Source organism: Arvicanthis niloticus, chromosome 22, assembly GCF_011762505.2.
Source record: "Arvicanthis niloticus isolate mArvNil1 chromosome 22, mArvNil1.pat.X, whole genome shotgun sequence".
NCBI lineage: Eukaryota > Metazoa > Chordata > Mammalia > Rodentia > Muridae > Arvicanthis > Arvicanthis niloticus.
The window spans coordinates 28303229-28315852 of record NC_133429.1 but is presented as its reverse complement, the minus strand read 5'-3'; the positions used below and the strand labels follow the sequence as shown (position 1 = coordinate 28315852).

Here is a 12624-nt window from a genome sequence, read left to right as displayed (position 1 = left end):
CAAAACAAAACAAAACAAAAACAAACAACAAACCCCAGCTTGGTAGCTCTGTCTAGCCACATTTTATAGATGTTGAAACATAGCCACAGAGAACTAAATAATTTGCGCAAACTGTGATCGCTAATCTTTGTTTTCAACTTGACACATCTGGAAAAAGAAAACTCAATTGAGGAACTGATTTCATCATGCTGGCCTGTGGGTGGAGGCATTTTCTCCATTTCTAACTGATGGAGTCGGGGGGCTCAGTCCACCATGGGTGGTACCATCCTTAGGCCAAGTGGGTCTGGGATGTTTAAGAAAGAATCTGAATATGAGCCTGGAAGCAAGCCTGTACGCAGATATGGGTTCAACATGGTTCCTGCCTCAGGTCCAGCTTGAGTTCCTATTCTGACTTATCTCAATAATGGGCTGAGATGGGCACATATAAGTTAAGCAATCCCTTTCCTTCTCAATTTGATTTTGGTCATGACAGGAAGGCAAACTGAAACAATGTTTGTACGGCTTGCAACTTGTAAGCTGGGCTGTAACTTCGGAATCTGTTCTTGGTGCAGGTTCGGCTTCCCTGATGTCAACATAGAGCAGAGGCAAATGTGTGTAATGCTCATTGGAAGCCAGTGGTGGATGAGCGGTTCATATTGCTGCTGTGGAGCTGAAACTGGGTATGAAGTTCCCAACGCTGCATTTTAGTCAATGGCGACTTTGTAGGTTGGCCTGTCTCATGTGAGCAGCAATACAGTTACAGTGCATGTGTGCTCTTCTGTCCCCAAGTATCTATCACAAAACAGAAGATTACGATTAGCATGGGCTGAGCATGTACTACGTTCCATGCTCTCTCTCTCCTCTCTCTCTCTCTCTCTCTCTCTCTCTTTTCTCTTTCTCTCTCACACACATGTGCACACACACACTGTCTCTTACACACACACATACACACACACACACACTCACACAAACACACACACCACATACTTGACCAGCCTTACTCTGTCACTTGCTATTTCCCAGAGTGGTAAGCCACTCCCATTATTCTTTAGGGCCATGCTTACTTCTCATCAATAAAATGGTAAGAATCGCAATTCCGTCTGTATGACAAGATCTTTGTGAGAGTCAAATAAGACAACAGATAGAGAAGAACTGTTCAAACAACCATGGTGTCTATGCTATCTCTGAAATGACCAGCCCAGAAAAGGTGTCTATAATTCACACAGCTGTAAGTATATCCTGAGCTAAGAGATGGGAGCAGGACTGCGAACATACTGTCCGAGGGAGAGCTCCTCACATGCTCTGCCGAGGAAGACATCTCCTGAAAATCATTTGACAGAAGGAAAGCAGGCTTAGAATTTTGTTGTTGTTGTTGTTTTTAAAGAAAGAAACTAGAAAAATAGTTTCAGCATCGCTGAGACAGGACAAAGCTGGAAGACCTTGGAGAAAAGTTTGTTGCTCTCCAGAACTATCAGGCTTGAAAATGAGAGCCAGGTGGAGAGAAAAAGTCTGTGTTCACAATAAGGGAGCAGAGAGAGTGAAGAGGCACAAACACATATTCAGGGAACGCCAGCATCGGGATACGGGAAAAATATTTGAAACTCTTCCCCAAACTGACCCGAGATGTTTCCGATTCTGCATGTTTGCAAAAACATAACTACTTCATTCCACAGTCCAGGAGAGAAAGACGGAAACTTGCTTTTCTCTAACAAGACATAACAAAAGCAGAACTGGTGTAATTAATGGAAAAAAAAGGTGGCCATTCGCAGCAGCAAAGGCTCTGAGCAAGAGAACGGAATGGAAACGAAGTCCGAGTTTAGAGACGATTCATTCATCTCTTGTACTTTCTATGCAGACCATGCTCTGCTAGCATTTCCTTCTCCGGGGGAAATATCAAACCAGTAGGTAAGGATACAGGCATGAGCACTATGGATGATATAAACTTGGGACTCAGAGTCATTCCTTGAATATCAATTAGCATAACCCATCCAACATGAAGACTGCTACAATCGAATACTTCAACTTAATGGATCTGTTTTCAAATTCCCTTTAATGGCCCTTCTGTGACCATAAGATCTACTTTTCCAGACGTCCTAAGTAGAAACCATTATGGACAATATATATAGAATCCCCTAAGGATAGCATATGGAGAGGAGAGTGTGGGTTGCCAAATTTAGCAGCTTGGGAGAGAGCATTTTTGAATTAAACTTGAAATCCGTGGGGGATTACAGTCCATTTATGACTGGCAAAACACATCTTCCCAATTCTAAAAGATAAATCCCAGCGATATACATTTGGATTCCACAAGGTTTTTCCTTAAAAAAAAAAAAAATTATGAGAAAAACAATCTTCAGAAAAAAATTTGAAGTTTTGTAACATTTTGAAGTTATGGGAAGTCATATTATTTTGCCAATTCTACTATTAAATGAGAAATACTGGAAGAGCCATACCAGCTCAGACTTGAGGAAGCTCAGACATGAAGTCTCAGCCCTGGGACATTAGGATAATTCTTTGAAAAAGATGAAGAAAGTGGAGATTGGGCAGAACATGCCTACAGGCTTGGAGGTTTTTAGAAACAGGCAAGTTTTCAACAGTAGAGGAGAGTAGAATTTGTATATCATCAGGTCGTTCTTTTGGTAAATAAAGAGTGGTTTGAATTCTAATTTCAAAGTCAATCTTGATTTTATTCTATTTTCACTTTAAAAGATATTTTTGTTTGGCTGCATGCGTTTTGTATGTGTGTGTGTGTGTCTGTGTGTGTGGTATACACTTTTGTGTATGTATGTGTGTGTGTATATGCGTCCATGCATGTGACTGCGTACACATGTGTGTATATGGAAAGGCCACAGGTTAAAATCAATTATTTTCTATCTCTTACCAACTTAGCTTGTGCCACAGGGTCTCTCCTTGAACCCAGAGCTTACCGTTGATTAGACTGGCTGGCTAGCAAACTTCATGCATCAGCTAGTTTAATCTCCAGCACCCAAGTTTTAGAGTGATAAAGGTGGACGGACCACCATGCCCAGTATGGAAACGCAAAGGTGCACCACGATGCCCAGTATGGAGTTATGAATGTGCACTGCCATGTCCAGCATCTCCATGGGTGCTGGGGGCAGGGGGTCCCAACTCAAGTTCTTACTCTTGTAGGGCAATTGTTTTACAAACCGAGCCATCTCCCCAGTCACCATAATTGACAGTGCAAACAGTATAAATTACAGGCGCTAAAATTTAATATGCTTAGCTTTATGAAACAATATCTTCATTTATCTTGGTATTCTAATTGCACTGTAGAACAGTAAAAATATGATGACCAACCAGAGCCTGTCTATAGAAGTCACAGGCTTGCTGCATGCTGTTACTGTAGACTATTTTTTTTTATTCTGAACAACTATTAAAATAATTTACAAGCTTTTACTCTCTAACTAAAAGGCAAGTATCTTGCAACCTGGGACAATACATATTTTTAGTGAATATTTACTTCAGAGTGGTATTTTTTGTGTTAAACTGATAAAGTATTTGGAATAAAGTAACTTTTCACTCAACTCTCAAGGACTGGTGAAGCTAGGATTTTATCTATTTCTGAGCAATTTTGTCACAAGCATTGTGAAACATTAGTGAAGCTTCTAATTTGTATATGCAGAATTCCAGCTCCTCAGTCCTCTTCTTAAAATTTTCCTAAGACAACATACGACAAAGATGCATCTTTATCATACAGTAGAAGACTCTGAAGTTCTGGGATTTCTTGTTTTGACTGGCATTGCCTTCTGATAAATACCTCTTAGAGAGATGAGTGGAGTCTGAAGAATTTTTGCAATTTATAAGTTTTAGTATTTTTTAAAGGTGTATGGATTATGGTGGAAAAAGAACTTATTTATGATGATCGAAGAGTTTTGCAATGAAAGACATGTAAAGAGTCAACCTTTCTCCCCCTGCTAATTTGAAAACCCATATTTAGGACACTTGCATTTTACTACACTCTGTCCTTTTGCCTGTTCGTTTGGACATTGGTATTAGCCGCTCCAACACTTTAAATTATCTAGGCTAGGCTAGATGGCTTACGTCTATGATCTCAGCACTCAGAAGTCTGAGGCAGGAGGATTGCCATGAGTTCAAGGCCATCCTGGGCCACAAAGGCAGGCCTTGTCTCAACAAAGCAAAGTGAAACATGGACTAGATAAGTAGTCTCTTGGTAAGAATAGCAGACAACCTTCTGGGATGCCCAGTTCTTTAAGGGCACAGAAAGTGTGTCTTTATTTCCCTAATGAATATTTTTTGCTCCTTATTCTGTTACCCTGAAAGGCAGTATGTGCTTAAATTCTATCTACCCGAATGCAGTGTAAAATCTTAAACCAAGTAATCAACATATAGAAAGGTATGTGTGATCACAACCAGGCCTGTTAGCAATGCTCTTATTCCCAGGCTCTCTGCATCCTGTAGCAAGAGAATCCAAGTACCTCCAGACCCGCACTTGAGGGATGGGAGTTAGTAAAACACTGCCTTACAGGTCTGAGGACTTTCCTGCAATTCCTACAACACATATAATGCTACCAGGGTATGATGGTACCCATGTGTGGTAGGCAGACCTCTACACACACACACCTACCTAGGCTACAGAACAAAGAGGGCTTGAGTACGTAGCTCAGTAGACTTCTTGCCTAGTGTTCAAATAATCTTGGTTTAATCCCCAATACTGGAAAAGTTTTTATTTTATTTTATTTTATTTTATTTTATGATAAATCAATCCAAATCCTGGAAAGCGAGGCTACAGGATATTCTGAAGAGAATCCCTTTTATTGTTCACTTATGGAATGCTTGTTTTTTTTTTTTATTTTTTATTTATAAGCCATAAATAAAAATCCATCAAGCTTGGTTTCCTAAGGTAAAAATACTTGTAATGAGCTATACCTCTGTTCATATTTGCAGGGCAGGAAGCTCATTCTATCACCCTAGGCATGTGTTATGTAGAAGCGTTCAAGAGCACTCATCTTGCGAAACTACAGTTCCAAATATTGCCTGTGATATTTGAAATATATGTTTTAGGAACTCTATGACAAATATGCATTTTTGTCCAAAAAAAGCTAAATTAACACAGATGGGAGTGAGGTCAAAAATGCATTTCTTGAACTAAAGGGATTACTGAGTGTAGAACTTAAAACTTCATTAAAACCAGGAAGGGCTGTTAATTCTCCTACGAGTTTACTTCTTAGTTTTTCCTATTCAGAATAGAGAAGCTGCTACTTCAAATCGCCTTGGCTATACCTCTTCCAAACAGTAGAGGGCGTCCTCTACCACAGTCTGACATTTCACAGGCTTAAAAAAAAATCTCCAAAGACCCTGTGCATTTGTTTGATTGGTTAATAAAATGCACAAAAGGGTCAGAAGTTTTCAATATGAAGCTTTCCTCTTGGAAGCTTTGCATAATTGAACCAATATTCAAGTCATAGAAAAAAAAAGCATAAATAAAAATAATGAATACAAGATGTTGGTGTACTCGAACTTCAAAAACCAGAATTTCTCAGAAATGGCATAAAAATTCTTCTAGTTGACTTAGTTAATACAAATCCTTCTTTATGTCAAAATGTTGGAAAGTGAACCTCAGAATGTTATCAGATCCCAACACAGTAACATTTGTGTATTTGTAAAATGGCTTTGTGGTCCCTTCATACCACTACGTGTTTGGAGCTCTTAAAAAAGTCTCAAATGTTTGGTTTTGCCTTGATTTACTCTGAGCCTTGCGCTCTGTGTTGTAATTTCTTTTAAAACTTCATTAGTTTTTAACTACACAGGGAGAGGTAAGTCAGCATAGGACCAATGTGGTTTGTGGCTACCATGGTTTGCAAAGCACAGTGAAACTTTGAAACATAATGATTCCTGTCCACTTCTCCCCAGAGGAAGTTTAAAGTTTAATTTATTTTCTCTAAAACACGACTTAACCAACAAGAAAAAAAAAATGTAAGTATACTTTGGTGGTAGAATCTGCACCTCTTTTTTTTTTTTTTTTTTTTTTTAAATAATGAAAAATGAGTCATTTGCAAGTGGGAATAAGTTTATTCTTGGTAATTCTAGAAAGAACACCTTTTAATTCTTAGGCTTTAAAAAGTTTTGAAATAGACGCTATTGCTATTATCGACACAGTGTTTCATTGATGTGGTGCTTTTTAATGTGCTAAACTTAAAAATAAAGAAAATTTTGGGGAAGAGGAAAATGGTCTTTCTGTGTAGCCTAGGCTGGCCTCAAATGCACATTTGTTTTCTGCCTACATCTCCTGACTGCCAAGATAGCTAGTACGTGCCTTACCCAGCTGAAGATCTTAGTGTTTTGACAAAACTGACTGTCAAGGTAATGCACTACTCTCAAGTTTTGAGTACCAGCTGGCTGATAATGGCTGGCAGATAACTCTCTGTGCACTTTCAGGGACCCAGCTTCTCCTTAGCTTATGGCACCACCATCTCCTCTGTTTGACATACTTTGCCCCACCCCATGGGAGAAAGATAGAAAAGAGAACACATACCTCCCCTTGAACTGTCTTTTCCTGGAGATGGTACTTTTATTCACGCTTATCCACTGGAGAGAAACCTACCATGGGTCACATAAATGCTGGGGGCAAAAAAAGAGAGACAAATTCAAAAGCATGATCTTTTGCACAGTCCTGGCAACAAAATACCTGTCTATATCCTTCTAACCATATGTAAAATGGGCACATTGTTTCAAGAAGGGCATAACGGAGTAGTAAACAATAAATTCATTCATCTAAATCTTCAGAATCTCTTGGTGACTTCTAATCCTGGTATTTCCTTTGTCCTACGTCAGTATCCCAAATCTTCACTGTGTCTTCTCACATCCTCTGCTGTGTAACTTTATAGCATCCATTCACCATGGAAACAAGTGTTGATCTCCCAGCCTTTGACCCCAGGCTTAGCCACGTGGCTTCCTTTTGCCACTGATAAGGAATGCTTGCACTCATGGTATATGCAGAACGTATTCTGTAGCCTTACCATGAGAACATGTTCACGCAGTCTACAGAAAGAGAGGAGATATGAAACAGAGCTAACTGTTTCAGCCAAGGCATCTTAAACTAGTTGACAACTAGCCAACCTCAAGATATATGACTAAACTAAGCCAAGACAGAGTCTTCTGGCTAGCCCCCAGCTGACACATGAGCAATAAAATGCTTAATGTCCGATGACGCTCTGGTTTTGTAATTGTTTATTATGTAGACTTATCTGGGTCATAGACAACTGAAATCATTACCAAACAAAACTATCGACTCTGAGAATCGTTCTGACTTTTGTTTTGTCTAAAGTCGGTATACTACTTAATTCTTTAGGCTGCCAAATTAGAATTCAAAGTTTTATTAAGTTAATATATACAAAAGGTAGTTAGAAGAAAATACTTTAAATATTGTGAAATATTCATGTGAATTGGCTTGCTAGAGACAAGGTTCGGTTTTTAGAATACTTGGCTGTTCTTCCAGAAGTCCTGAGTTCAATTCCCAGCACGTACTCAGTAGGTTATAACCACCCATAACAAGCACGCATGTGGTATACACACATACATGCAGGCAAACCACTCACTAATATAAACACATTTTAAGGATTAAAATGAGTTTTTTTTATGATATTAAGGTGACTTTATCTTCCAGATCAGTTCAGATATAATTTCATTTGATTTTTTTATAACAAGCTGAATAAAGATAAAATATTATGTCTTTCTTTCTGACTACCAAGTCTCAATAACTGAATTACTTACTGTGATTATGAATGGTTCATAACAGATGATCAATCACACTGCAATCAACATATCCTGAACCAGGATATATCCCATTGTTGAAGAACGTAGTGATTTCTCATATGTATTCTGTGACAAACATGGCAACAACATCCGTCCTCATTTCCAGTTATTTTCAAGCATAAACTTTAATAGAAATCCCTAATTCCAGTTGTTTTCTACCATAATGGGTTCTACATTGATGTATAAACAAAAGATGAAGCACTGATGCTTTCACCTATAGCAGAGTTTCATTTTTATTTTTATTTCTTTTTTGTAACTCTTTTAAATTTAAGATTTATTTATTTTATGGATATGAGTGCTGTATCTGCATGTATACCTGCATGCCAAAAGATAGCATTAGATCACATTAAGGATGGTTGTTGGGAATTGAATTCAGGAACTTGGGAAGAGCAGACAGTGCTCTTAACTGCTAAGATATCTCTCTATCCTCTTTATTTCTTAATTAAATAAAATTATATCATTTCCTCCCATTCTTTTTATTCCTCTAACCCCTCCCATGTGTCATGTCAACTACTCCACAAATCTATAGCCTCTTTCTTTTTATTATTGCTATATAAATATAAATGCATAAATATGCAAATACCATTATATAATGGGGTTGAGTTTAGTGTTTCTTATGAGATTCCCGAGTGTATGAGCAAGTGTGTCTCTGAATCTGTATCTGTTTCTTGTGCCTTTTCATGGGTCCTTTTCCTTATTTGTTTTGTCCTGTTCTGATTTGTTGTTTTTGCTTTATCTTATTACATTTTATTATTATCACTTAAAACTTGTTTGCCAATGAGAGACAGAAAGGGGGTGGATCAGAAGGGGATGGGAGTGGAGGTGGGGAGAAACTGGGGTGTGCTGCGCCAACCCTGACCAGCAGGAATTAAGACACGGAGGAACAACCGGTTGGTTCCTTCTCACAGCAGTTTACTCAGGATGCTTAGCAGTTGGTAGCCATCGTTTACTCAGGATGCTTAGCAGCTGGTAGTCAAGATGGCAAGCCCGCGATCCCTTCCCGGGCGCAGCTTATAAACCCTGCCAGGAGCCCATGAACTCATGCCACGTGCACCATACAGCTGAGGTCACTAAACAGCAAAACGAGCTATGTGGGATAAACAATATATTTATCAGAGTGTGCTTCAGCTGTTATAGGCTTTTGAAAACCAGGTCTTTCATCAGGGTATATGGTTCCAGATGGCTGCAAAGTTGATCTAGCCGCTTTCTACTAAAGTCGGCTCCCAACACTGGGGAAAGTAGAGGGAAAAAAAAAAAAAAAACAAAAAACCTATAATCGTGATATCAGGATACATTACGTGAGGGGAAAAAAAATCTTTCAATTAAAAAAAGAAAAGAAAACCCTCTCCGATATTGCAGCATCTCTCCAATCCTAACTAGAGTTTCATCATCTGAGTACTGTGGACATGGTCCAGTAAAAACTGTTCATTAGAGCATACTTAGCATCTCCTAGTTCCGTACCCACTGAATTTCTGGAATAGATTTTTTTTTTTTCAGCTATGACAAGCCAAAAACATGTCTTCAGATATTGTCAAATATTACCTCCGGTACGACATTGTGTATACATTATAAGCTACCAGGATTTTCCGTAAGCTTCTGATTTTCACAATCCGAGAACTATATAGCCTAAGGGTTGCGTTTTTGTAACCATTGCCTTTATTAAGGAAATAAAGCGGCACCCAAGGAGCTGTGAGAGCCATGGAAGTAATGCCATTTCCCTCGTAAGAGCGTTTTATTTCCTTCGTGTATGACCCCCTTTACTCTGCAAGTGCAATTACAGGATTTGGGGTAGCGCTTGCAGCCCCCCTCCCTGTTCTGGCTCCAAGAAATGACTTGCTAGCCTGATCTCTGACTTGCTAGCCTGATCTCTGAGTGAGCGCAGAACCCTGATCCTACCTCATTCATGCATCAAACATTTTCTCTTCTGGCTGCTCCTCTTGGCCTCTATAACTTACCCATAACACTGTTCCTCTTTGCCACTATCCCCTAGGCCAGCCCCTAGTGACAATTTTTTTTTTTTCTTCCTCTGTCTTTAGCTTTCAATTGGTACCAAGTCTGATCTCTTTGACTTAGTCTAGATTTTGTCTTCTCCTTGTGCTCTTCTTACTTTAAGTGTTCTTTAAAGCATGCTTTGACGGTTCACCGTTCTAGCGTTTTAAGCATCCAGTGTCCTGGGGTAATGCCTCTTCAATGCAATAACTCCTTTTCGGCCCCCAGGAGGGATATCTCCTTATTGATTTTGTGACTTCCCACCCAAACCACTATTTAGGCATTCCTGAGTCATATTTATACCTTAATAAACAAGCAAACAGTTTTTCTTTGGGGGTTTCCATTGCTGCTTTTAAAGTAAATAAGTGCTGTGTCACAGCACCCAGACCTCTTACCCACTCTCTCAGTAAACCCAGTATCATTGAGGCTTATTCTGTGACCTCTATCCTTCTTATAAATAGGAAACAAACAAAAGAAAATAGCCATTATCAAAACATGGATTAATAATATCAGCCCTTTTGGAACACTATTTTATAAATCTAATACAGAATAATTGTTTGGAAAAAAATGCCAAACTAAAATGAGAAGCCCATAATTAAAAAGCTTTCTTTATTGTGTTCAAAGAGGAAACTGTCACCTATTTGTATTTGGAAATTGGCTTCCTTCATTACAGTCTATCAGGAATATAATCTATTTTTTAAAGCAATTATGTATTAACCTGTTATACAATTTTAATGTACTTTGTGATAAAAAAGAGTAAAGAGAAAAAAAATTCCAGAAATCCATAGTACACTAAAAAAAGGTTAGTTTTTTAAAAAAATTCTTTTTATTTGCTTCAACAACAGTTATCCAATTGCTTTTAAATTATTTTCATTAGCTCAGTGGAAGTCCACTTTCTGAACATGTGCAAACCACTAGGTTTGAGAGCAAGCACAGTTTTAAAAAAATGTTGATTTATTTAGAAAAAAATGTGAAAGTATAAAGTTTAGGAACATAAAAGACTCAAAATCTCCATTGATACAAATAAAATCAGCAAAATAACCCAAATGAGAATGCAACTTAATCTTGCCATGATTGTAGATGTAGTGTGACTTCTCTGAAAAATCTATAAAAGGAGAGTTCAAGATGGAGCAAGATGCGCTAGGCAGGGAACACATACTTGTAATCTCAGCACTCAGGACATAGAGACAAGAGGATGACAAGGTCAAGAACAGCCTGGTCTACATAGCAATTTCTAGGCCAGCCAGTAAAACAGAAAACACGAATGAGAGCATCTAATCACTAAAAAATGAGGCATAGCTGTCTAAATTAGTATGAAGCTATAAGTAATCTATTCCCTTCAGTATCATTAAGTATCACCTGAAACAATTAAAGTATGGCTTCTCAGCTCTGATTTCAAGTTACTTATTTCACATGGTTACTAATGTCAGTAATTTACAAGAGTGAGAAAATATTTCAGGGCAGGGGATCCAGTCTAACAGTGGAGACCTGACAAGACTAAAATTCGTATCAGCTTCTCCGCTTCTACCTCCATAGTGCCGGGATTATGAGCATTCTTCCCCATACTTGACATTGAACGCATTTTTAAGACTTTGGTTGAGATTGTAGAACTTGGTCTTTCAAGCAGAACAGCTACCATCTTCATTAGATGAGCTGTGTCCACTTGCAGAGTTCCATCAGGATGAGGCTTGTGACATTTGGACGCTCATTTATAGAAGGGTAGAATAAGCCGTGTCATTAGAACCTCGCCTGAGCTTTCAGTCACTCCTGCCACCCATTTGCAGGCAGATTTGCTCTAATTGCATGGGGGCCTCTGAAAGTACTGAGTATATGAACTGGAGGAGATGATTTAAAAGGGCCTATCTCTGCATAGCTATGGGGATGGTGATGTGTTTATAAAAAGACAGAGAGGCAGGAATATGTTCTATGGAGGTGTGGTGAGGTATGGGGGAAGGGGTGCCCCAGAGGGCCCATGCTGAAGCATCCCTTCCCCCTGAGGGACCAGCCACAAGATGGTATAGTATAGATTAGAGTTTATTCAGGGCATGAGGAGGGAAAATCAAGAGGGTAGTAGAGGGAGAGAGAAGGAGAGAGAGGGAGGGAGAGAGAGAGGAAGAAGAAGAGGAAATGGAGGAGGAGGAGGAAGAGGAGGAAAAAGAGGGGGAGGAGGAGGAGAGGAGGACAGAAGTAGAGGAGTAGAGACAGGCCATGAGCACGTGGAGAGGGAGGGGGAAGGGAAGCAGAGAATGAGCAAGAGAGGAGCAAGAGAGCAAGGATGGGGTAAGCAGCCCCTTTTATAGGGGGTCAGGCATACATAGCTGTTGCCAGGTAACTGTGGGGCAGAGCTGAGACAGAATGTTAACATGAGCATTATCCATGCTCAGTGAAAGCTTTCTAGTGTGGCTGCTTTGTGCTCACCTGGATTTCTACCAGTCAACCCCCACTTGTGTTTTATAAGCAAGTCCAAAACACTGACTGGTTCCCCCAGAGTAAACTCTGGTGGAGTTGTACTTTGGTTTGCTCTTAGAATCTGATGATGAGGATGTGGTTGAATTTACCCAGTTCTAGAATGTATCACTGTGAGGAGCCGCATTCGCCATTAAAAGATGGCGCAGGCTTCTGCTTCCTGGTTCTTCACGGAAGCTTTACTTGAGAATGCGCCTGCGCATGGCGCGAAAACCGAGTATGACAATTGGATGAAAGATTTGAGCCAATGAGGGATCTGCACGTCTCCCAAAGCTCTATTTAAGCAGCGGGCTTTCTGAGCTTGGCGTCCTTCCCCTTTTCTCCATCTTGAAGAGCTGTTCAATAAACGCTGTCAGAAGAATCCTGAGTGTGGCGTTCTCCTTATCGGCGAGGCTGTGC

The 12624-nt window shown here is 39.5% G+C and overlaps 1 long non-coding RNA gene across 1 annotated transcript; it reads right to left on the bottom strand.

Moving 5' to 3' along the window:
* Nucleotides 1-711: 711 nt before the first annotated feature.
* LOC143435704 (uncharacterized) lies at nucleotides 712-6993 on the bottom strand. Its single transcript, XR_013106169.1, has 3 exons — nucleotides 6975-6993; nucleotides 6491-6576; nucleotides 712-771 (listed from the first exon to the last, which is right to left on the bottom strand). It is a non-coding gene; the product is annotated as an uncharacterized LOC143435704 (long non-coding RNA).
* Between the last annotated feature and the right edge of the window lie 5631 nt (nucleotides 6994-12624).